The sequence below is a fragment of the Rhinoraja longicauda genome, chromosome 3 (genome assembly GCF_053455715.1).
Source record: "Rhinoraja longicauda isolate Sanriku21f chromosome 3, sRhiLon1.1, whole genome shotgun sequence".
Lineage (NCBI taxonomy): Eukaryota > Metazoa > Chordata > Chondrichthyes > Rajiformes > Arhynchobatidae > Rhinoraja > Rhinoraja longicauda.
The window spans coordinates 95187596-95195830 of NC_135955.1; positions in this window are offsets into that span (position 1 = coordinate 95187596).

Genomic DNA, 8235 nt, shown 5'->3' on the forward strand with positions numbered 1-8235 from the left:
AGGAACAATTTACAGAAGCCAATCAACCCACAAACCTGTACTTCTTTGGAGGGTGGGAGGAAACCGGAGCACCCGGAGAAAACCTGCAGTCACAGGGAGAACGTACAAACTCCGTACGGACGGCATATGTAATCAGGATCAAAAGCTGGGTCTCTGGTGCTATACGGCAGCAATTCTACCACTGCACTGCCAAAAATCTCTCTAAACATTTCCTATTCATGTACCTGTCCAAATGCCCTTTAAATGTTGTTATTGTACCTGCCTTTACCACTTCGATTTGTACCAGCATCTACAGTTATTTTCCTCTTCTGGTCTTAGTGTCGGTCACTGATCCATTCCCATGGTTCTTTCCCCTGCAAGATCTCCCTTATTTGGTTGTCTCCAACAAGCCTGTTCTGTCTCTTACTTGTTCTCCCAATCTCTCTCGTTACTTGCCTCCCCTTCTTTCTTTCCACCTCTCTTTCTCACAAACCTCTTTCTCTCCCTCTCTCTTTGTCTGTCTCTCCCTCTCCCTCCCTCTTCTCTCCCTATCTCTTTCTCTGTCTCTCTCTCTCCCTCTTTCTCTCTGCCTCTCCCCTCTATGTGTCATAGAACACAGCACATAGAACATAGAACGTATTACGGTACAATATCAGGGGCAGGCCCGACGGCCGCCCAATGTCCGTGCTGAAGATGATGCCAAGGTAAACTAATCTCCTCGGCCTTCCCGTGATCCACAGTTCTTTTTTAAATTGCTCACATCTCACCTTAGATTTGTGCCTTCTAATTTTGGACTCCTCAAAACTGGGGAAAAGACTGTGTCCATTCACCTTAGCTGTGGCTGTCGTGATGTTGTATACTTTAGTTTAGTTTAGTTTTGTTTTGAGATACAGCGCGGAAACAGGCCCTTCGGCCCACCAAGTCCGCGTCGACCAGCGATCCCCGCACACTAACACGATCCTACACACTAGGGACAATTTACATTGATACCAAGCCTATTAACCTACAAACCTGTACGTCTTTGGAGTGTGGGAGGAAACCGGAGATCCAGGAGAAAACCCACGCAGGTCGCGGGGCGGAACGTACAAACTCCATACAGACAGCACCCGTAGTCAGGATCGAACTCGGGTCTCTGGTGCTGTAAGGCAGCAACTCTACCGCTGCACCACCGTGCCACCCTACTTCTATAAGGTCACCTTTCAGCCTCCTATTGTCAAGGGAAAATAAATCATATCAGTCCTCCCACAATCCAAAGACGAACAGGTTTGTAAGTTCATTGGCTTGGTATAAGTGTAAATTGTCCTTAGTGTGCGTAGGATAGTTTTATGTCCGGGGATCGCTGGTCGGCGTGGACTTGGTGGGCGGAAGGGCCTGTTTCCGCGCTGAATCACTAAACTAAACTAAACCAGTGCAGAATATCGTGTTGCAGTTACAGAGAAAGTGCAGATTTTTAAAAAAGGTGAAAGGTGCTCAATGAGGTAGGTTGGAAGATCGGGACTACACCCCAGCTAATGGAAGGACAGTTCGGTAGTGCGAGGACAGCGGGGATGAAGCTATCTCTGAGACTGGTGGTTCATCCTTTCAAGCTTTGGTATCTTCTGCCCGACGAGAGAGGGGATAAGAGGGAATGACCGAGATGAAAATGGTCCTTCATTACGTTGGCCGCATTGTCGAGGCAGTGTGATGTGTAGATAGAGATGATGGTGGGGTGGAAGCGAAAGAGGAAAAGGGCAATAAAGTGGCCAATTATGGGATAAAATAGAATGTGGGAAGAAGCTTACATGATGTGTAAATGAATTATCAATGTTTAGTTTATTGTCACGTGTACCGAGGTACAGTGAAAAGCTTTTGTTGCGTGCTAACCAGGCAGCGGAAAGACAATACATGATTACAATCGAGCCGTCCACAGTGTACAGATACACGATAAAGGGAATAACGTAAATAATGTTTAGTGCAAGATAAAAGCCAGTAAAGTCAGATCAAAGATAGTCTGAGGAGTACAAGGATTGGGAGCATCACGTCATCCAATCAGGTAAAAATGAGATGGGTGGAAAATCTTTTATCTCCTTTTCTCTGCTGACCGTAAAAGATCCTAGAAATCAGTCCTTGCTCATGTTTTCATCATCTTAGGCAACAACTAACTTAAATAACATATGCGAAGCTGAGAGCATAACTTTGGTTCACTGCACATCCTTCCAATTTCTAATTCTGACTTTGATTCAAAATAAATTTGCATACTTCTTTCATTGTTGGTCTATTTTTGTTACACAAACGTTATGTTGTGCGATTTATAGTGTAACACATATTAGACCATAGGACATAGGAGCAGAATTAGGCCACGTGGCCGATCTATTTTTCTGCCTCAACCCCATTCTCCTGCCTTCTTCCCCTAACACCCGTACTAATCAATCTCGTTTTTAAAGTACCCAATGGCTTGGCCTCCACACCCGTCTGTGACATCAAATCCTACAGATCCATCACCATCAGGCTAAAGAAATCCCAACAGAAGCAGTTGGTGGTGACTGTGACCCAAGTGCTGTGGGAGGGGGGGTGGGGCAGCGTACTGGACCTGCAGACAAGGGGGGCTGCAGCAGGGGTGACTGGACCGGGGGAGGGGTAGGTGACTGATCGAACCTGTTGAAGAAAAGGTTCAGATTGTTCACCCACTTCTGGTCCCCCACGGCCCGGGAGTCCGGTTCCTTGTACCCAGAGATAGTTTTGAGGCCTCTCCAGACTCCACTGATGTTGTTCCTCTACAGCTGGCCGTCCACATTCTTCCTGTAGCTGTTCTTCCCCTCTCTGATCATCCTCCTCAGCTCCTTTTGCATAGCCTTCAGCTCCTCCTCATTTCCCGACTTAAAGGCCCTCTTTTTCTCCTTAAGGAGATCCTTTATGCCAGGGTTGACCCAGGGTTTGTTGTTGGAGAAACACCGTACAGTCCTGGTGGGTAGTGTTCTCCACACAGAAGTTAATATCGTCCGTGATGCACTGGGTTAGACCGTCAATGTCCTCCCCATGGGGATCACAGAGTTCCCCTCACACGGTTGTTTCGAAACAGTCTCTCAGAGCCTCAATGACGTAAATTGCTATTGAGGGCGTGCAGCGTAGGTTTACTAGGTTAATTCCCGGAATGGCGGGACTGTCATATGTTGAAAGACTGGAGCGACTAGGCTTGTATACACTGGAATTTAGAAGGATGAGAGGAGATCTTATCGAAACGTATAAGATTATTAAGGGGATGGACACGTTAGAGGCAGGAAACATGTTCCCAATGTTGGGGCAGTCCAGAACCAGGGGCCACAGTTTAAGAATAAGGGGTAGGCCATTTAGAACTGTCAGAGTTGTGAATCTGAGGAATTCTCTACCTCAGAAGGCAGGTGGAGGCCAATTCTCTGAATGCATTCTAAGAGAGAGCTAGATAGAGCTCTTAAGGATAGCGGAGTCAGGGGGTAAGGGGAGAAGGCAGGAACGGGGTACTGATTGAGAATGATCAGCCACGATCACATTGAATGGCTGTGCTGGCTCAAAGGGCCGAATGGCCTCCTCCTGCACCTATTGTCTATAATTGTCTTCAGTTGTCGCCGACACGGTCGTAGGTTGTCGCGGGTGGACGTAGGTTGACTTCGGTTGTCGTAGGTTGCCGCCTGTGCGGTCGTAGGTTGTCGTAGGTGCGGTCGTAGGTGGACGTCCTAAGTCGCGACGATTGGGTCGTCGGTTATCAGTAGCTTGCCGCAGCTAGACGTCGACTAGGTGGTAGCTTGTCGTAGCTTGCCATAGACATTGTCGTAGGGTGGGTCCAGTCGCCGTTTTTTCGGCGACCTGCTACGGCTATGACGGTCGCCTAAACAAAAGGCCTAAGTGGGACAGGCCCATAAGGCAGCAACTCTACCACTGTGGCACCATGCCGGTTGGTAACTGGACAATCCAGGTGGTCACATACTAAGCAAATCCTTTGGGGGCTGTGTCCATATTAGCGCAGTTTACATATTGCATTGCTGAATAAAATAGTATTATCGAAGTTCTTCCATCAGAATAAATAATTTGTGAACTTTCCTTTGCCACCGTATTATTTTGAGGTGGATTTAAAATTCAGGCACCACCTTGTGGCAAAATTGACAAAGTTCACCAGAGTTGTCATTTGTCATCTTCGATTTACACACTGCTCAAACATTTGACAAAAAAAATACAGCAACTTTAGGGTGGCACAGTCACGCAGAGGTAGAGTTGCTGCCTTTCAACGCCAGGGACCTGGGGTCGATCCCGACTATGGGTGCTGTCTGCATGTATGTTCTCCCTGAGGGTTTTCTCCGGGTGCTCCGGTTTCCCCCCACATTCCAAAGACTTACAGGTTTGTAGGTTAATTGGCTTTGGTAAAATTATAAATTGTGCCTAATGTGTGTAGGATAGTGTTAGTGTACGGGGATTGCTGGTCGGCGCGGACACGTTTGGCAGAAGGGCCAGTTTACGCGTTGTGTCTTTAAACTAAAGTAAACTTTGCCAAAGTCTAAGCAATCAAGGAGTTCTTGAAACCAATGACCAATCCATTAAAACAAAAAGGCTTATTTCTATATTGCAAATCAAAAATACAGTGGTGGCTAGAAACCTAAAGTAAGATTAAAGGTCAGAGACTCTTCATCATCTGGTTCCCTACCCTGAAACATTGGTTCTGGTTTCCCTTCCCTCTGAAGCAGTGTCGCATAGAGTCGTATAAGATTGAACAGACCCTGTGACACAAGTCTGAAGAAGGTCTCGACCCGAAACTTCACCCATTCCTTCTCTCCAGAGATGCTGCCTGTCCCGCTTGAGTGACTCCAGCATTTTGTGTCTACCTTTGACACAACCAGTCCATTCTGAGCAAGATGCCCATTTACGTTGGTTCCATTTGCATCTAGACTTTATAGCTACAGCGCAGAATCAGGCAATTCGCCCCATGGGCATCTTGCTCAGAATGGACAGGTTGTGTCAATGCCGACCAGTGCTCACCTAGGAACAATTTACAGAAGCCAATCAACCCACAAACCTGTACTTCTTTGGAGGGTGGGAGGAAACCGGAGCACCCGGAGAAAACCTGCAGTCACAGGGAGAACGTACAAACTCCGTACGGACGGCATATGTAATCAGGATCAAAAGCTGGGTCTCTGGTGCTATACGGCAGCAATTCTACCACTGCACTGCCAAAAATCTCTCTAAACATTTCCTATTCATGTACCTGTCCAAATGCCCTTTAAATGTTGTTATTGTACCTGCCTTTACCACTGCCTCCGGCAGTTCCTTCCATGCTTCCACTCTGAATGGAAAAGATGTTCCTCGCGTTCCCATTAAATCTCTCCCCTCTCACTTTAAACCCCTGTTCTCTAGTTCTTAACTAGGGTTGCCAACTATCTCACTCCCAAATACGGGACAAAGTGACATCACCGCCCCGCGCCCCATGTGACCTCACCAAGCCAGCGGCCACATGCTCCCGCTCCACCAATAGTGGCCGCCCGGGCCGGGAGGCGGGTTGCTATGCAACTTTCGTTAGGCGAACACACTCGGTCCTGCTCCCCGAACACACTCAGTTAACCTAGTGTCCAGGCCTACAGCGACTCACGGGCCTAATACGGGACAAGGGCGGTCCCATACCGGACAAACCAATTTAGCCCAAAATACGGGATGTCCCTGCTAATACGGGACAGTTGGCAATGCTATTCTTGACTCTAGTTCTTGAATGCTCAGTCTAGGAAAAAGACTGTGTGCATTCATCCTATCTACACCCTTTGCGATTTTATACCCCTCTATGAGATCACTCCTCATCCTCCTGCACTCTAGGGAATAAGGTCCAAGCCTGCCCAACCTCTCCCTATAACTCACTCCCTCGAGTCTTGGTCAACATTCTAGTAAATCTTCTCTGCACTCTCTCCAACTTAGTGGCATAATTCATATAGCAAGATGATCAAGCTCCCACGTGCAAAACCATGCTGACTATCCCAAATCAACACCTGCCTTTCCAAATGCAGGCGTATCTTATCCCTCATAAGTCCCTTCAGTAAGTTACCCAGCACTGATGTCAGAATGTAGACACAAAATGCTGGAGTAACTCAGCGGGTCAGGCAGCATCTCTGGAGAGACGGAATGGGCGACGTTTCCGGTCAAGACCTCTGAAAAAGGGTCTCGACCCGAAACGTCACCCATTCCTTCTCTCCAGAGATGCTGCCTGACCCGCTGTGTTACTCCAGCATTTTGTGTCTACCTTCGATTTATACCAGCAACTGCAGTTTTCTTTCCTACAGATGTCAGAATTACTGGTCTATAGTTCCCAGGTTTACTTTTGTAATTTTTCTTAAATAAAGGCACAAGATTAACCATCTTCCAGAGCATGCTAATGGCCAACTGTGATACATTGATCTCAGACAGAGCTCCCACAATTCCTTGTCTTGTCATCTTGGTCGCGCAGCAGTAGAGTTGCTGCCTTACAATCCCAGAGCCTCGGGTTCGACCGTGACTACGGGTGCTGCCTGTAGTTTGTACGTTCTTCCCATGACCCGAGTGGGGTTTCTCTGGGTGCTCTGGTTTCCTCCCACACTCTAAAGACGTACAGGTTTGTAGACGAATTAGCTTGGTAAAATGGTAAATTGTCCCTAGTGTGTGTAGGATAGTGTTAGTGTGCAGGGATCACTGGTTGATGTGAACTCGGTGGGCCAAAGGGCCTGTTTCCGCGCTGTATCTCTAAACAGGTCAGGTCCCGGAGATTTATCTACCTTTATATGTTGTAAGATGCCCGGAACCTCCACTACTGTAATGCAAACTATCGCCAAGACATTCCCATTAACTTTCCCGAGTTGACTAGTTTTCATGTCTTTCTCCATGGTAAAATCAGATAAGAAAACAGATGGCCTGCTGAGTATTTCCAACATTTTCTGTTCTTAGTTTAAGGAGCAGTATTTAAAACAAGTCCTGTAGCTCTTTGGAGAATCGTGGTTATTCTCTATTTGACACCATGCCACGCAAGGAGACATTAAAACAGGTGGTCATAGAAATATATTTTAAGAAGGGAGCCGAGGGAGAAGTTGAGGGAAATCGAGATTTTGGGATGGAATTCTAGAGCTTAAAGCATAGCAAATTGAAACGAGTTGCCAATGAATAGTATTAGAAAATCAGGCTTATTGTCAGGCGTACCAAGGTACAGTGAAAATGTTTGTTGCGCATACAGATTAGATGTACCACACATAAATACAATCAGGTCAAACTCAAGTACAACAGATAGAGCAAAGTGGAAGATGCAGAGTGCAGAATATAGTTCTCAGCATTGTAGCATAAAATGCTACATAAAAAGTCTCTGGAGGTCAGGAATGGATAAAAGTAAGTTAGTACATGGTAAATTTCTGAGATGAGGAAGGAAATTTAGTGCAGGTATCAATATCGGCAAAACTATCCTGGGTGCTCCTGTATGTATGGAAAAATCCCCTATTTGATGGAAAGGGTGCAGAGAAGATTTACGAGGATGTTGCCAGAACTCAAGGGCTTGAGCAACAGGGAGAGATTAAGCAGGCTGGGATTTTATTCCTTGGAGAGCAGGAGAATAAAGGATGTTCTTATAGAATAAAGGGTGTACAAAATCATGAGTGGAATAGATCAGTAAACGCACTGAGTCTTTCGCCTAGAGTAGGGGAATTGAGAACCAGAGGACATAGATTTAAGGTGAGGGGAGAAAGATTGCAATGTTTAAGAAGCATTTAGACAGGTACATGGATAGGATAGGTTTAGAGGGATATGGGCCAAGTGCAGGTAAGTGGAACTGGTGTAAATGACAATAACCATTCAGGAGTGACGTAGAATCTTGGTCTGAGAAGCCAACTGTTCCTTTGACACCACAGAGGCTGCTTGTTCTGCTGTGTTCCTCCAGCAGTTATTTTTTGCTTCAAATCCCTTTATTGTCACCAGCATTTCTACCCAAGCATCATACACTGCCATCTTGTGGTAAGAATACAACCCAGGATAATCTTCCTCAATAGCAGGAAGGAACTACAGATGCTAGTTTATTCTGAAGATAAGACACAAAATGCTGGAGTAACTCAGGGGGTCAGGCAGCATCTCTGGAGAAAAGGAATAGGTGACGTTTTAAGTTCAGAAGCCTTCTTCAGACTCATTGAGACAAATAGACAATAGGTGCAGGAGTAGGCCATTCGGCCCTTCGAGCCAGCACCACCATTCAATGTGATCATGGCTGATCATTCTCAGTCAGTACCCCGTTCCTGCCTTCTCCCCATACCCCCTGAC